Here is an 18530-nt window from a genome sequence, read left to right as displayed (position 1 = left end):
CAATGGCATTTTGCATATGATAATACCCAATTTTATCCTGAATGAAACTTCAATGTGGCAGGGGTAAGTTGGATTTTTTTAGCAATGCAGGAAACCTTTTAGAAGCCAGTCCCATGGTAATGAAGGGGATTTAATTTTATCTAGATAAGTATGAGACCTAAATTCCCTGAAAGCATCAGATCAGAGTCCATCTAATGTTGGAAGCTAATCAAGGTTAGGCCTGGTTAGTATTTGGTTCACCAAGGAATATCAAGTCCTATGGACTATATTCAGAGGAAGGCAATGGCAGTATCCCTTGTTTAAGAAAAACCTATGTAATTAATGGGGTTGCCTTGAGTTAACAGGCAGCTTGAAGGTACATACAGACATTCACACAGAGATGTGCAGAGTTATTATTATATTATATTTATTTGTATCCCACTCTTTTCCCAGGACTGGGACTCAGAGCGGCTAAGAGTTGCAGACTGCATCTGCAAAACATAGGTGGGAGATGTGTTTGGATCCCCTCTTCCAGTTTTTAAACTATAATGCAGCCTAATTTTTCATAGTAGCAGTGGAGAAAGGAGGTGATTAACCTCACCACCATGCACCTGATCTAATTACAAATAGTCCCTCCAAATGCTGTGAAGTACATTGCAAAGAAAACTTTCCTCAAGGATTTGCCATGCAGCTTGGGGGAGAGTTAATAAGGAGAGTAGCACGTCTCTACCTGCTGCCACTGGAGCAACTTTGCTGTCCAGAGAAAGAAACTATAGCAAGGATATCCGATTGTAAATCTGCCACATAATATACTGCTTTGTTCCTAAGGAGTACAGTTAAGTTTATTTGATTTGGTTATGGATTGAGTGCAACCTGAAATAATAAACCATTCATTTTATCTGCTATACAACTAACTTTCATCAGAATAAATAGGGGACTGGAAACCAAGTGAAACATAGAGCTGAAAAGCAAACATTTTACAAGTAAAACTAGCAAAACAGGAAACTGGGCAAGAACTTCAGCCTTTATCTGTCAGTGTTTCTGTGTGTGAAGTATCAGGAAGAAAGGGTGCTGAAACTATGTAAACTCTTTTGTGTGACAAACCCAAGAAAAAAAATATGAATGTAAACAAAATCTGAATTAAACCAGGAAAACAGGGAGAGCAGCCTCTCTGGTTTTGTTTTAGGTTTGGTTTTTTGGGAAGTAATGTGGTTTTTGAGCAAGAACGTATGGTTTTGAGTTCATATGTAAGATTTTTTGCGAGTGAATCTGATCAAAAGGAAAGAGGAATGTTACCTTTGCTCTACAGTGTAGGCCTACAGGAAGAACTGGGAACCAAGACTGTGTTAGAGGGCCGAACAAGATGTGGGTCAGCAGCGCATAACTTTCCACCCAAGTAGAGTTTTCATATCTCAAGGCTTGACCCTGTTCCCTCAGGGAGTAGTGTTTTGAAAGTATTTTCCTTTTTTACTGTACATTGCTCAGCCTACTGCTTCAGGATGCAGTGTGGTTGCAACTCACATTACCTACTTGCATCTGCCTGCCCCCTCCTACCCTAGTCCTCATAGAATCATAGAATCATAGAGTTGGAAGAGACCACTAGGGCCATCCAGTCCAACCCCCTGCCATGCAGGAAATCCAAATCAAAGCATCCCTGACAGATGGCCATCCAGCCTCTGTTTAAAGACCTCCAAGGGGGGAGACTCTATCACCCTCCGAGGGAGTGCATTCCACTGTCAAACAGCCCTTACTCTCAGGAAGTTCCTCCTAATGTTCAGGTGGAATCTCTTTTCCTGTAGCTTGCATCCATTGCATCCTAGATAGGCTTTTGGTCTGATCCTGCATGTCTATTCATGTACATGTATGTTCTTCATGACTGCCATTCAGCTAGAAATTTTTACAAGCAGTGATGGACAGAACTCATACTTGTGTGCTCTTTTTTTTCCAGTCTAAGCGTTTTTCCCCCCCCCTAAAGTTGTTTTATGGAAGATACATTGTTGACTACAATCATGTTGAACCTGATACACTGATGAGTCTTATTGGTATAGTAGCATTACGTTCATCTGTCACAGTGTTTTGAGGAGAGCATGGGCAAAGACTGTAAATGACAACGCCATTGTGCTAAAAACAATAGTAGCGATTGTATTCAATATAGAACAAATGTGCTAATCCTCCCCCACCCCCCGGCATGGATAGTTGCCTTGAATAATTAAGAGTACTGAAAACAAAAACAATGGCTTTCATTTGTAGCATTTTTTTTAAAAAAAATAACTTTTGGCAATGAAAAGAGTTTTTAAAAGCAAGTAAAATACTGTTTTTGATTTACAAAAAGAAAGTTACTTGGGGAAAATGAGAATATGTAAACAGAGGAACTAAGAGAAGAAGATCTGGATGTCACTACACAATACATTTTCTTTTTTCAATGTACTACATTGTATGTCTAATTATCAGTTACACTTACTTTCCACAGTGGAATTCCTGCTAAATTAATTTCAACAATAGGATTTCCCATTCTCCACCTAAGTTTCCTGATATCTGGCAATTCTATTGTAGCTGCAGAAGCAGGAATAAGGGTGGCGTGCTGATGACCAATACAAGGTTAACTTTCCTAAATTAGATGGATGTTGACGCCAACATGTTATGCATCTCAAACTTGAAGTAATGTACTATGCTGAATAATTGTGGATGGAGGAGGATACAGATTCATTTTGTCCAGATAGGGTAATTGTGATACAAGTTAGAGGGTTTTTTTCCACACTACCAGTGTATCCCAGAGTCTCCTGACGGTTGCTTTTTTACCTCACACACCACAAGAAAGTAAAAAGGAAATGAAAATATTGAATTACTGAGATTTCAATATATATAAATGAAGTAGACACTGAGTTTCATTTGGTTGGTTTGGGTTTTTGCCAGAGCCATTCTGTTTACAACAGTAGGCTAAAAGGAAACAGTCAATATAAAGTTTTGACTGATACGAAATAGTGGGAGAAAGATTTTTCTCTGATTTCCTGTAGCAGAGTTCTTAAAAGGTAGAAACTGAAATGTGAATCTCACAGCACTTTCAATGTGAGGGAAAGTAGCCTTTGAAAGATGTATATGAACGGCTCTAGTTAATCTGTAAAAGCAACCTAAACTTTGTGAACTTCATAGACCAATATCTTTTTAAAAAAGAAACCCAAATACTCCCCCCCCCCAGTTCTCCTTATACATAGGATGCAACAGGTTTGCTTAGAGTTGAACATAACATTGTTAACAGTAGATGGACTGCTTGAAACGAACAAAATGTCTGGACAGGTCTGGCATGATATGCTGGAAGGAAAGCAATATGCTGCCAGGAGAATGAAATAGTTACCAATAGACCATTGCGTCTTCACACAGGACCTTATCATTTGTTTGTTTATTTAAAAAAAATATTGAATTTTTAAAATGTAAATATTCTACCTATCATACACAAATACCACACCTAAATACATACAAGCGTACAACCACTATTTGAAAGAATGTAATTCTTTAATAAGTCAGTTATTCACCCTACCTATCTTTTCAACCTCAATAAAATTTCCTTTTTTCCTTCCCCTTTCTCCTACCCAATCCTAACCTTGTCATCAACTACCATTCTTTTCCCTCACTAATTCCCACTCACTCTTCCTTTCCTCTCTTCTCACTTATCCAACCTTCTTTCCCCCTCCATCTTTCCATAACCTTACTGTATTATCTTTTCCTCTATTCTCTAGTTTACTGTTTTTTCTGTTTTATATATTTCTCTTGTCTCTTCACCTACCTTACCTTCTGTCCTTCACCTACTCTTAGCTCTATCCACATACTATTTCCCCTCTTTTTCCTTCCTTACTACCTCTCTTTACCTTTATAACTTTATTTACATTCCTCTTTGCATTCTTTACTAGTCTACCACTTGTACAAACAGATATCACACTATAGAACAAAATTCTAACATCACAATGACTTCCTTTCTTACAATTGGATGTATCAATGCTGACTTGTAGCTTTCAATTTCCTTTTCTATTGTAGCTCCAAATGTCTATGTTTGTCAACATAACTTTATTTGTTACTCTAACCCTTTTTAATCACCTGCTCTCTAAATCCTTCTGTCTCCCAAGACAGTCCTCTGCAAGGTATTCTGTTACACATTCACTGTCTTTTTCAACTTTTAAAGCTGCTTCGGGTCACTTTAGAGTTATGCGTTTAAATGATGCCATGTGTCCTAAGAGTCCAGAAGCCATGTCAAGCCACGATCCAGTCCTAAGGACAGGAGTGCAGCTTTGGCACAGCTTCCAGACTCCTTAGGACGCATGAACATTTAAACAGCATACCTCCGAAGTGACCTGAAGCAGCTTTATTTTGGCAGTCTGTATGAGGTTTTTCCTTCTTTTAAAAAGACTTGTTAATTTGTCCATTTCTGCTACTCTTCATAAATCTTTCTAATCCATCTTCTGTTTCTGGAATCCGCTCTTCTTTCATGTTGGGTGAAGGTCATCTTGCTGCAATAATCAAACGGAGCAACCTCTACCATGTAACTTTTCTGTTTTAGAATCTAAAATTTTAACAAATATATTTCAGAGTTACGTTCTAATTCACAAGACCTTTTCAGATGGATGGACTAAATTACCATAACTCAACCTATAAGTTGACTCATGTATAAGTCGAAGGGCAGGTTTTGGGCCCAAAATTATGGATTTTGATATGACCCATGGAATAAGTTGAGGGTAAACTTAGGGGCAAGTAGCAAGGAGCGAAGGAATACCAAGGAAACCAATGCCCAAGAATTTACAAAATTGCAGTGGCTTAACTGTTGGTGTTCACACTAAAGGCGGGATGGATGAGAGAGTAGAGGGTTTTGTTTTTTGTTTTTTGTTTTGCTGCTTCACAGGACACATTACACTCCATCCGGGAATGATTCCTTTTAAATAAAGAGTACTTACATTGATCTGTGGATAAGTCGGCCCAGGATTTTTGGGTCAATTGTTAAACTAAAATTTCGACTTATACATGAGTATATACAGTAAAACAAACTAGGCAGACCTTCCCAGTTCCAGCCACAAATGATGCAGTCAGATAAAAGCTATGAGAGGCATCTCTACAAAGAAAAAAATGCTGTTTGATACACTTTAAATGCTGTAACTAACTCCAGTCTAGGGAATCCGGGGGTTGTTAGTTTTACAAGATCTTTAGCCTCTCTACCAAGAATGCTGGTGCCTCCAAAACTACAAATCCCTGATTGGTATTGTAATAGTTATTTTTAAAAAATTCTCATTTGGGTAATACAAGAGACAAAAATAAAAGGCTGATTTTATTAGTCCTGGGACAGTAGGTGTGTAAGGACTAAAACTCTGGCCACTGAAGCAACCTGAGTGAGCCTAGGCCCATCACACACTAAACAGTTAGGCACTATGATGGCACTTTACTGCTATGGCAGCATCTTATGGAATACTAGGATTTATAGTTTCAGGATGGTGTCATGTTTGCATGTGGGACTAGAACTCTGGAGACCAGCATTCAATTCTCACTCAGCCATGGTGACCTTGGAGTCAAACTCTCTCAGCCGTGGAGGACGACAAGACAAACCCCCTCTGAACATGTTCGCTGCCAAGAAAACCTCATGACAATGTCAGAAATGACCGAAGGCACACAAAACAGCAGCAGCAGCAGCAGCAGCAACAACAACAACAACAACAAAGCATGATACCAACTGTCTCGTGGACTAAAGGTAGACATACACTGATCAGATAAGCCCTAGAGGTCAGTACAACTATGGAACATTAAGGCATTGTAATCCAACATTTAGGTAGTAATAAATTCTACAAATCAGTTGCAGTAGCAGCTACCAAACCATCTTTACAAATAGGCCTTGAAGTTATAGGTGCTCCTTGGACAGCAGAGCTTAAATCATGATACATCAGCTAAGCAACAAGAGGTTGTCCGGGTTAAATGAAGCCTTCAGGCTTAGGAGGCCCAGAAAGAAGTGACATGAATGCTCATAAAGAAAGGTGTGCCAGAGGGCATATCAGAAAAAAAATAAGAGCCAAGAATAATGTGTAAGGCAGGTCTGGAGGCCCTCCCCATTAACTGGCAGGTGCTGAGAGCCAATGTGGTGTTGTGCTTTGTGCATTACAACACCTGGAGAACAGGCTTTGCATCCCTGTTTGCCTGGAAACCCACTGGGTGACCCTGGGTGAGTCACACTCTTACAGAGGAAGGCAAGGCAAGCACCCACTGAACAAATCTTGCCAACAAAGCCCTGTGATAGGGTTGCCATAGGTTGGAAGTAACTTGAAGGCAAAGAACAAGAACACAGTAGCCAGAGTGAAATTTTTGCTAGCAACTCACTGAACAAGGAAAGATCAAATATTGCCAGATTGCAGCACTGCCTACAATTCCCTATAAGAAAGTATAAAGGAACCATTCCTCCAAATTTTTTTTCCTTCTCCTTTTTTCCCCTATAGGTAGCTGCTTTGCCATTTGTGTTGGCCTTTTAATGGAGGCAAAAGCAGCCATAGCCACATAGAAGAGAGAACAGTTGGGGCAGTCATAGGTATTCATCACACGGAGTTTTTGCAGCTCAGATTGGGGTGACCCTGATTCAGCTATGGTGAATTCACATTATAACGTGAATATTTTAATACACCTGGTTGCCCTCCTGTTGCCCTTCCCAAATCGAGGGGGAATCGAATCCAAGGAAGTGACGTGATGCGGATTCAAGCAAAGCGAGTGAGTGCAAATTGTTACCACACCGGTGGGATTCAATTATTTGAATTGGCACCTTGCACATGCTTAGTGGGGTTCTGAACACATCGTGACCTTGTACGTTCTGGGGTGAAAATGGGCACAAGTTCTTGTTCCTGTTTCATGTAAATACATGATTGCGTGAAATTTCCCCTCGTGAATATTTCCGTGTCTTCGTGTCTTCTCATCCCCCTTTTCCATATTCCTCCATTTCACAATTTCACACACACGTAGATGGATGGACGGACGGACGGACGGACAGACAGATATACATACATACATACATATCTATATATTCACATTCACGCCACATACACATATATATATTCCCAAAAAATGAGTTGCCTTGAAAGTGAAAGGACCACCAAAAGAGAGGGGGGGGAAATTGCAGCACCACATCATGGAAATTTGCAACCCAGGGGGTTTTGCAGTGGTGTACAGAGCGAAGCAAAGTTACGTTCTAACAGCTAGACCAATTCAGAGTGAAATCGAAGTGAGCTTGAAAACGAATTCTGTTCATTCACTTTTCCCCGAATTCATCAAAAATGAGGGGTCCTTTGGAATCACTCGGAAGCACCGCGGAAGGAGCCCCCATAGAAAGGAATCGTGTGTGATAAAACATTACGTTATCGCGTGAATCACATCGTTGGACCCCAGCAGTCAAATCGGAGCTGCAAAAAGCGGCAAAAACCTCTGTGTGATAAGGCTCATACTCTCCAACTGTCCCAGTTTGGAAACACAGTCCCGATTAATCTTCTGTTGTCCCACTTTTTCAGCACTTATAAAATGTCCCAGTATTCTCCTCCTCCCACTTCTCCCTTTTGCTAATTCATTGCGCAAATTGAGTTCTAAGTGTAAAGATTTTGCATCAATTAAATCAGTTTGAGGGGGATCTTGACCTTCCGTGTGTGTGTGTGTATAGTCACCTCAAGTTGCCTGTCAACTTATGGCCATGATGGCAAACCTTTTAGAGTGCCCAAACTCAAAGGTGTTCCTGCATCAGGTGTTACCCAGTGCTGGGGGGAGTTCCAGGAGGGACCGGACTTCCAGTAGCAGACATCTGGGACAGGACTTCCCCAGAGATAATAAAGGCATGGGAGGATGGAGGGGGAGAGGAGGAACCTTCAGCTATCCGAAATATCACTCTCTCTCAACTTTAGCAAGCCTCCTCTGAATAAATCTGGTCAAGAAAACCCTGTGATAGGGTTGCTGTATGCCACTTTTAACTTGAAGAAACAGCAACAACAAGGGAGTATAACTGGCGAAAAATATTCAATCAAAACCACCAAACATGATACTTTTATTGGCTAACCAAATGCACAATATACATTTTGCAAGCTTTTGAAGCTCCACTGGCTTCTTCATCAGGCAGATGTGTACAAAGCAAACCGGGGGGAGGGGGAGGGGGGAATGAAGGTGTTTATCATAAGCCTGCATTTTACTGTTCTCTTCTTAGTTAAGAGGGTAGGAGGGGCATACGTTGCAGGCTCCTCCTCCCCTCCTTCTGGCCATGTGGCCACTGGGAGATTCTCAAAGTCCAAGAAATTTAACATCCATTGCAACACAACAAAGGGCCCATACAGACAGGCCAAAATAAAGCTGCTTCAGGTCACTTGGAGGTATGATGTTTAAAACGATGCATGCGTCGTAAGAGTCTGGGAAGCTGATCCAAAGCCACGCCCAGTGCTTGGGACGGGAACATGGCTTGACATGGCTTCTGGACTCTTAGGATGCATGCATCATGTAAACAGATGCCTCCAAAGTGACCTGAAGCAGCTTTATTTTGGCCTGTCTTTATGGGGCCATAGACACCTCCTTTGCAATCCAATATGTCTCCATCCTTGTGAGACCACAGGTCCCTTTATGGCCAAGTTGGCTACCCCTGGCTGTTTTGTGAAAATTATTGAATAACTTTGGGTATTTCTTGCCCTGTTCTTCCACAAAGAATGGAAAGCCTGCACCAAAAATAACAATGGTGGTATCCAGACCAGCACAAAGTGCCAGCCTGGATACTGCTAGGATTGCAATCGGGCATCCTTACAGACTCCTCACAACCAGTACGTACCTTTGCGGTGTTGTAATGGCAGCGCCCTGTCTACATGGGCATCACCATTATGACGTCATGGCCGTGCCACACAAACGGAGCGGGCAGGTGTGACGCACACACACCGCTGCAGGGTGCTGTGTGGCGCCCTTTCAGCACGCGGGAAGGAGCTCCATTGGAGCTCCTTTGCTGTTTGTTTCGCTGGCACAGCCTTTACACGGCTGTGCCAGTGACAGAAAGAGAAAGGGCTGAGTGGCCCCTTTCTCTGCCCCCACTGCTGTTGGGAAGCATTTGGTGCCGTTTTCCTCCTCCCCGAGCCAGGAAAAGTGGCTGATTGGGGCCTCTGGGGCTGCAGCTGTGGCAGCCAGGCCCCGATCCATCAGGGAAAGGGGCGGTGCAGCCCGCCCAAAGGGGCAGTCTGTATCCCGCCAATACCACTTGTAGTGGCTATTGAACTACTACAGGGCCTTATGGAGTCAGGGCACATGGCCCTTTACAGATAAAGAAGCTTGATGCAGCCCAGTGCAAGTCTGACCTAATTCTCAAGGCATACTAAAACTGTGATGGGACTTGATGACCTCAAATGAAGATGAGTCCTCACATGACCAAATGCTTCTCTGTGCACACTGAAAACTAATTCTTAGAAGGTTTGTAGTTGATTCTTCCTATCAACAGAGAAGACTAGCTTCCAGAGGGCTTGTAATCTAACCTTTTCTTGCTGTTAGTTTTCAGTGTGGTGGGAAAGCTATTATATGGAAAGCATTCTCTCATGAAAATACACCCTTACCTGTACTCTAAAGTGGTATTTGTCCAGATACAGTTTATGCTTCTGTGATAAGAACAAAGTTTGATTTTAGGGACGTCATGTGTAATTTTATAGGGGTGCTTATAACAAAAAAAACCTTTTGTTTATTCTTTGTGGGTAGGCGTGGGTCAAGAAGTGCTTTGCTTGTAAGTTGCTGAAGCAGGTTATCAAGCAGCCTGCCCAACTTGTATGTCAAGTATCCATGCTGCCTCCCACTTCCACTGCTCCCAAACAACCTACCAAATCACCTGGGACTGGAAAAGCAAAGTGTTGGAGCAAGCTGGCAAAGTGGGAATGGGACAAGTGGCTGTGGTAATGTGATGCTACCCCTATTTCTCCTGACCAAAGTGGTCCCATTGTAATATCATGGAGATGCTGGGACTCAGCTCTGATTCTTCTCAGCAGGATGGATGCTCTGCTGAAAGCTGGAACATTAGATGTTGCTTTGGCTGCTTCTGTAGGGGAGCAGGAAAATGTAGCAGCACAAAAGAATGCTTGGGGCAGGTTTGAGTATTCCATACTCCCCGACCTCATGTACCCACAGAACCTAGTGTATGTAAGAATTGAACCCTCTGGAGCATAACAACAGTGCACATGTATCTCAGTAGCTGACCACATGTCCCTGATGATCTTTCACTGGTTCATTTGTTACTATGTGTTTTGAAGTCAGTATAATCTGTTTGACCTCAGGAAGAAGCACTTTCCTGTTCCACAACTTGTGCTGGTTTTAAATGTTATTTACAGTTATTTTTTACAGTTACACACTGATTGGAGATGATTAAATAGACTAGAGACTTTATAAACATTACCAAACGTGTGTGCCATACCAAATCCCGTGATCTAAAATTAAATGACACTGAGATAAAGAGAACATTAGGATTTATAAAGCTATGTGAGAGAGAATGGATAAAATTAGGACTCCAAGCAGGGAAAGCGGGTTCTAAAGGTCCAGGGTCAATTTTCTCTGCTAATACATAGGCCCATACTAAGCTAAGGAAACACACCAGGGGGGGAGAAACAGTGAGTGGCTCAAAGTCCACTTTCTGTTGGGGCGTGATTTGGCATTTTTTTTAAAGGTAGACATTCTGGTTTTGGGGTTGGAGCTCTAGAAATGTTTTTAGAAAATAAGTCAATATTTTGGAGATTTCTAGTTTCTCTTTCACACACACAAAACACACAAATGGTGAGGAACCACAACATCATTGTTGGAGGCCATCATCTTTTGCTGTTTATATTTCAGAAAGCCATCAAGTGTAGTGGTTTGATCATTGATCTATAACTCTGGAAAGGTTCAACCCCACTCAGTCATGGAAACCTACTGGGTGACTTTAGACAATGATACTTTCTCATCCTTAGAGGAAGACAAGGCAATCTCCTCTGAACAAATCTTGCCAAGAAAATCCTTGATAGGTTCATCTTAGTATTGCCATAGAATGACTTGAAGGCACACACAACAACAGCTATTTAAATTATAATTCTAAGAGAGTTATGTTGAACATTGCCTCATTCTCTTAACAAAGCTGTAATCAATTTTATATCAGCAACACACAAGCACAATAGGGTTTGCAGTAGCAATACCAGCCCTTGTCTTGTTTTCCTTCTTCCTTCCTTCCTTCCTTCCTTCCTTCCTTCCTTCCTTTAGAAGAATTTGCAAAATATTTTTGTAAAGTTGAAGGAGTACAAATATTTCCCTCTGCTCTTTTGTGTTGAGGCTAGGAATGAAAGAGCAAATATTCCTGAGTCTGTGCTTAAAGACTCCTGAAATATTTCAAGGCATTTCAATATTTCATGTTTGTTCATGGACATCTTTATAGCTGAAGGATTTTATTTAAAGAAAAACAAAGTTAATGTTTTGTAACTTTCTATATACTATTCCAGGGGTGAAGGTCAAACCAAATTGAGTGATCAGAACAATTTTGTAGAAAACAAAACAATCTAAGCAGAGAATGATATAGATGTATCTATTAGGTAGTCAAAATATATTTTTTTCCACGTAATGCTTGACACTTTTATAATAGTCTGAAACAGTACAAAGCAATGTGCTACTAAACAATATTGATGATCCATTGACCTGGAGTCAGGGACTGGCATCTGGGAAAGCAACAACTCATCCTGCAGATGAGAACTGTCCCTTATTCACCCCTGTTGACAGTTGTTACATTAAGTACTCCCAGTATGTGATGTGTCTAGTGATTACCAAGTTTCAGCTCTTTGCATGTTGTTTCTAATGGACAGCAGGCTTGATTGATATAGTGAGCTGGTCCATCAAGAGTGAAGAATCTCTTTCAGTTGGGTTGAACTGATAACTTCTTGGGATGCACATCCGGTGGTGGAAAGTAAAAAGTGGGGCCAAAGTAAAATGGGAGGGGAAAAAAGGTCACATATTTAGCTTTTAGTGCCAGTAACCAAGCCTTTGAACAAGGGCCCTTTAGAACTGAGAAAAAAACATTTTGCACAAAGCTGGGAACCACTAAAGGTCAAGGAAGTAGGCATCGAGAAATCCGAGATTCATCATTATCAAGTGCCCCACCATTACCAACCCCATTACCATGGGGTTGGTGTCACCCAGTGAAGGGGGCAGTGGGGGGGACTGTGCGACCTCCAGAGAGCTGTTGGGGTCCTGCATGGCTGCAGAATGGCTGAGACAAAAGGCAGATTTGCCCCCCCCAGAAGCCTCTGCAGCTGAGAGGCAGTATACAGTTTCTGGGGAGGTTATTTGGGGTTCAGCATGGCGGCAGCCGTGCCACAACCAAAAGGGCCACCACTTGAGGGGGCAGTGCTACAGCCTCCAGAGGGTTGTTTGGGGTCCGACACAGCTGCAACCATACTGGAGCACTGCCCCTTCCCCTAGTAGCAGCTGGGACTAAAAGAAGCAGTACTAAGGCTCTGAGGGCCATTAGGGCTCTGATGCCTTTCTCACTTGTGCCAATCCCACTAGGTTGTACTGCTCCAGTCGATATGCACTCCTCTGTGGGGTGTTACTGGTACAGTCTGCAGGCCCCACACCCACATGTGATGCCACTGATCCCAGAGGGAAAAAATTGGTTATAGGGGGATGCATTTGTTCTCAGGGTCTTAGGAGATTATCACACAGGCAAAAAGCAGAATAGACACGGCTATAGCCAAAACATATCAGATGCCACTTGGCTGAGTTGTAACTGGTGTGTCTCCTATTTATGACTATTCCACACCTTTTCATGAGGGTAGTCCCCATCAATTGCTACCAGATTGCTGGTAACTTAGATTTGTGTGCAATAATGTCTGAGCTGCAGTCCGGACTTGGGCGAACACGTGGTATCAGTTTTTGATTCCTCACTTCCTCTCATTCCCAAGCAGGCTATTTATAATAAACTTTATTTATTTCCTCCCTCCCCCCAATACATTGCCAAATGACTAAATTGTATTTTTAAAAAGAGAGAAAATAAATACCCTCTCCTCTCCTACGGACTGCTGGTAAAGCAATAGGGGAGGGGCATGTATCAGACCAGCAATGACTGCTTCAGTGATTGGATACGATGTGATACAGGCGTTCCAAAACGATATATATGCATTTCTTTATTTAATGTGATCATGGCAAGAACCAGGGCTCATGTGTCAACTTCTGAGTTTCTTCATCCCAGTTGTACACCGACTGAGTTCTGTATCCGCTGGCAATGCCTGATCTGCTCTTGGCAGTATAATGTAAATGGGTTTCTTCATTGGAATCTTATCGTCAGTTGAGATGAGTGTGCACTCTTCTATGTTGGTGTCACCCAACAATTTATGTATTTATTGTATTATACTCGGCTCTCCAACCACAAATGCTTTCAGAGCATAGTTTTTGTGGGTTTTTCAGGCTATGTGGCCATGTTTAGAAGAGTTTATTCTGACATTTCGCCAGCATCTGTGGCGGCATCTTCAGAGAATGCTGCCTGGAAAGGAGTTGGGGGTGTGTGTGTGTGTGTGTGTGTGTACTGTGTGAGCTGAAAGGCGAGTGATTTGCATGTGTATTGTTCTGTTGCTAATGACAGGACTCAGGGTGGGAGGTATGCAGAAGAGGATTATGCTGCTGCCTTCCCAGGTCACACAGTTAAATATACCCAACTCCTTTCTAGGCAAGCATTCTCTGAAGATGCCAGCCACAGATGCGGGTGAAACACCAGGAATAAACTCTTCTAGAACATGGCCACATAGCCCGAAAAACCTAACAAAAACTATGGATGCCAGCCATGAAAGCCTTTGGATTTCTGAGAATTTTATAAATGATTAATTCACAGTTCTTTCCCTCAAGCTTACAATTTAAATAAAGCACACAAGGAAGGCTCTCTGCTCTCAGACTTACAATCCAAATAAACACACAAAGAACAGGGAATGGCAGTGTGCGAGGGGATTCAGTCCAGCAGATCTTGCCATGTCTTTTGTCTTCAAAGTCAGGGCAGTGGCAGCTGAGATGAATGGAACCTGCCGCATCTGCTTCTCTGGGCCAAGCATGATGAGCAAACAACAAAATAACATCATGAACAAAAGATTGTGAGCATCAACATCACAAAATCCAGAAAGTTATACAAAGCAAGAAAGAGAAAACTGTAGTGTTAATAAATTATTTTTAAAAAAAGTGGTGGGTGTCTCACAAAATGGACTGTCTTGCAAATGTGATATCCATAGCTGTCTACTGCTTAGAGACTCATGAAAGTTGCCATCCTGGCTATGAACCAAGGAAACATTCCGTCTTGTTCATGGGCACCTATAACCGGAAGTGTTTTGTTTTTTAATACAGTGAATCTTTTGTTAACTTCCTTTATAATATTAGAAAAAAGTCATACAACTTCCATGGCTGTTAAGGTGTGTTTGTGAGAAGTGGTAGGGTGTCTGTGTACATGGGCTGCCTGCACAGGAGCTGATCATGCCATACTTAAATACAAACCTGGTGCTTACATTAATCCCAAACTCATAGTGAAGCAGTGAGGAGAAGCCTCCAATTGCTTCAAGAAACCAGCAACATAAGAACAAGACAGCTTGATTTATTCCTCCTGGCTGTCTCTGTACACCACAAGTCTTTGGGGATGCTTACTGAACCCTAGATGATGTCTGCAGGAAGATGTGCAACCATAGAAACCTTGAGGGCTGGCCCTAAGATTAAGCAAAATGAGACAGCCATCTCAAGCGGCAGGTTTTGAATGCCAACAGCAACATTCGTCTGCAAGCTCAAGCAGGGGCTCTATGGACTTAAATAAGCTACCAGACTTTGAATGAGATCTGAATGAAATGCTGAGCAATAGGCTTCCATCAAGGAGAAGCAGATCCGTGCCTATATACCAAGACCAAAGATAGATATCAACCTGCATTCTGACTTATGTCTGGAGCCCTGGTGGTGCAGGGGTTAAAATGCCTGTACTGCAGCCATTCACTTGAAACCACAAGGTCGCGAGTTCAAGACCAGCAAAAGGGCCCAAGCTCGACTCAGGCTTGCATCCTTCCGAGGTCGCTAAATGAGTACCCAGACTGTTGGTTGCAAATTAGCTTACTTGCTGTTCCCGCTATGATCTTTGGAATAGCGGTATATAAATAAACAAATTATATTATTAATTATTATTATGTTGATGGTGGCCACTCAGGTAGCAGGTTTTGAGTGCCCTGAAGAGGCAGCAATGCAGTCTTGTTAGAGATGTAGGAAAGCGCTAAGGGGATTTTTGTCTGAAGTGCCCCAAAAGGGTGACTGGTGGTGCACCTTGACTTGAGGTGAGACAGCATTTGCTCTCTGCTCTATCACGGGCAGCAAAGCCTGGTCCTGCTGGTCTTCCACACTGCATAAATAAAGATGTTTGACACCACTTTAAATGTCATGACTCATCCTGTGGACTCCTGAGATTTGCAGTTTGGTGAGGTATTCAGCCTGATCTGCTATAGTGCCTCACCAAACTACAAATCCCAAAATTCTGTAGGATAGGGTCATGACAGTTAAAGTGGTGTCAAACTATTATTTCTGCGTGTGGGTACTCCCCTGGAGTCGAGAGATGGATTGTAGGTTCATGATCTATGCCTAAAATTTCAGAGCATCGTCTTGAACCCTCTGGATTTAAATCTCCTTCTTTGGGTCCCAGTGGAGTGTCTCGTTTATACCAGACCTGACTCATAGTTTATTTTGCACTTCAGCTCCTATTTATTCTGTTAAATTCCAGCCAGGATGTTGAACTAGATTGTTTACAAACATGTCTATTTGATCTTTGCTGGTGCTGGATACAGTACTGCTTGTCCAACTCTCTGAGGCATTATTTGCTTAAGGCAGGCTACTTACAATCTTGAAGCCAAGCAAAACAAGTTTGTTCTCAATGGGGGGGAAGCCATTTGTTTAGAAAGTGGCAAACCTGATTAACTCTTATTAAACAGTTCTTTTCTTAAAAAGTCACACTTTTGTCTTATGAACATAATGCAGAGAAATGTCTTGTGACTACAAATGCAGACACCCTGAACCTGCTTGAGCAGTTGGTATCCATTACCCCTCCTTGAGCAGGGAAGAAAAGAATGGCTCAGGAGCATGTCAGACATTCCGGATACTAGAGTCATTCGTCTAGGATTTAAAGCCAATGATCAAAAAATAAATAGTGCATTTAATTCTGAGAAATGTTGCATCTTTACTTGTACTCAAGAGTAACTTTCATTAAACACAGTGGAAATGAATAGTCTTCAATGCTTACATGGATATTTGTTTTTATTATTTTGGCCTAAAATATGGGGGGGGGGACTCATGGGGTGTGAAGCAGATAGCCGTCAGGAGTCAAAATGGGCTGCTGCCAGGAGTCAGATTAAATTGGCTCCTTTTTGTGGCAGCTTGGGGTCATCTTGGCGGCCTTGGAGCAGCTTCTAGCTGCTTTGGGGACCTGCATCATGTAATGCCATGCCCCAAAGTAGCCAGAAGCCATTCTTCAGGCCATATGTTTCAGGCTTTGTTGTCAGCACACACGCACACACACAAGCAAGCTGCATTCCTAGTCAAATTCAAGTTTCTTCACCCAACTGAAAATACAAAAAGGTAACACTTTCTACAAAAATGCTGCTGCTGCTGTTAACTTTCCTTGAGTTGTCCCAACATGTGTAAGATCCTCTATTATTATATTATTATTATTATTATTATTATTATTATTATTATTATTATTAACCTTTATTATGAAGCGCTGTAAATTTACACAGCGCTGTAAAGCAATCTTTTTAGTTAGACGGTTCCCTGCCCTTGGGCTTACATAAAAAGACATGACACGAAGGAGAAGGGAGTGGTGGCGGGAAAGGGTAAGAGGTCCAGCAGTTTCTCTCTACCTCCGAGGTCTGGACCAAGGCAGATGGACTCTATCCTCCACTGCACCGGTTTGAAAAGAGGCTGCTGATTGGGCTTCTAGATGGAAGTTAGCCAGGCTGCACTTGGCCAGCTCATCAATGGCATTTTGCATATGATAATACCCGATTTTATCCTGAATGAAACTCAATGTGGCAGGGTAAGTTGGATTTTTTTAGCATGCAGGAAACCTTTTAGAAGCCAGTCCCATGGTAATGAAGGGGATTTAATTTATCTAGATAAGTATGAGACCTAAATTCCCTGAAAGCATCAGATCAGAGTCCATCTAATGTTGGAAGCTAATCAAGGTTAGGCCTGGTTAGTACTGGTTCACCAAGGAATCAAGTCCTATGGACTAATTCAGAGGAAGGCAATGGCAGTATCCCTTGTTTTAAGAAAACCTATGTAATTAATGGGGTTGCCTTGAGTTAACAGGCAGCTTGAAGGTACATACGACATTCCACAGAGATGTCAGAGTTATTATTATATTATATTTATTTGTACCCCACTCTTTTCCCAGGACTGGACTCAGAGCGCTAAGAGTTGCAGACTGCATCTGCAAAACATAGGTGGGAGATGTGTTTGGATCCCCTCTTCCAGTTTTTAAACTAATGCAGCCTAATTTTTCATAGTAGCATGGAGAAAGGAGGTGATTAACCTCACCACCATGCCACCTGATCTAATTACAAATAGTCCCTCCAACATGCTTGAAGTACATTGCAAGAAAACTTCCCAAGGATTTGCCATGCAGCTTGGGGGAGATTAATAAGGAGAGTAGCACGTCTCTACTCTGCTGCCACTGGAGCAACTTTGCTGTCCAAGAAAAGAAACTATAGCAAGGATATCGATTGTAAATCGGCCAATAATATACTGCTTTGTTCCTAAGGAGTACAGTTAAGTTTATTTTGATTTGGTTATGGATTGAGTGCAACCTGAAAATATAAACCATTCATTTTATCTGCTATACAACTAACTTTCATCAGAATAAATAGGGGACTGGAAACCAAGTGAAACATAGAGCTGAAAAGCAAACATTTTACAAGTAAAACTAGCAAAACAGGAAACTGGGCAAGAACTTCAGCCTTTATCTGTCAGTGTTTCTGTGTGTGAAGTATCAGGAAAAGGGTGCTGAAACTATGTAAACTCTTTTGTGTGACAAACCCAAGAAAAAAAAAATGAAACAAAATCTGAATTAAACCAGGAAACAGGAAGGCAGCCTCTCTGGTTTTGTTTTAGGTTTGGTTTTTTGGGAAGTAAGTGGTTTTTGAGCAAGAACGTATGGTTTTGAGTTCATATGTAAGATTTTTTGCGAGTGAATCTGATCAAAAGGAAAGAGGAATGTTACCTTTGCTCTACAGTGTAGGCCTACAGGAAGAACTGGGAACCAAGACGGGTTTAGAGGGCCGAACAAGAGTGGGTCAGCAGCGCATAACTTTCCACCCAAGTAGAGTTTTCATATCTCAAGGCTTGACCCTGTTCCCTCAGGGAGTAGTGTTTTGAAAGTATTTTCCTTTTTTACTGTACATTGCTCAGCCTACTGCTTCAGGATGCAGTGTGGTTGCAACTCACATTACTACTTGCATCTGCCTGCCCCCCACCCAGTCCCATAGAATCATAGAATCATAGAGTTGGAAGAGCCACTAGGGCCATCCAGT

Source organism: Sceloporus undulatus, chromosome 2 (assembly GCF_019175285.1).
Source record: "Sceloporus undulatus isolate JIND9_A2432 ecotype Alabama chromosome 2, SceUnd_v1.1, whole genome shotgun sequence".
Classification (NCBI taxonomy): domain Eukaryota; kingdom Metazoa; phylum Chordata; class Lepidosauria; order Squamata; family Phrynosomatidae; genus Sceloporus; species Sceloporus undulatus.
Note: the sequence above shows the minus strand (reverse complement) of the source record.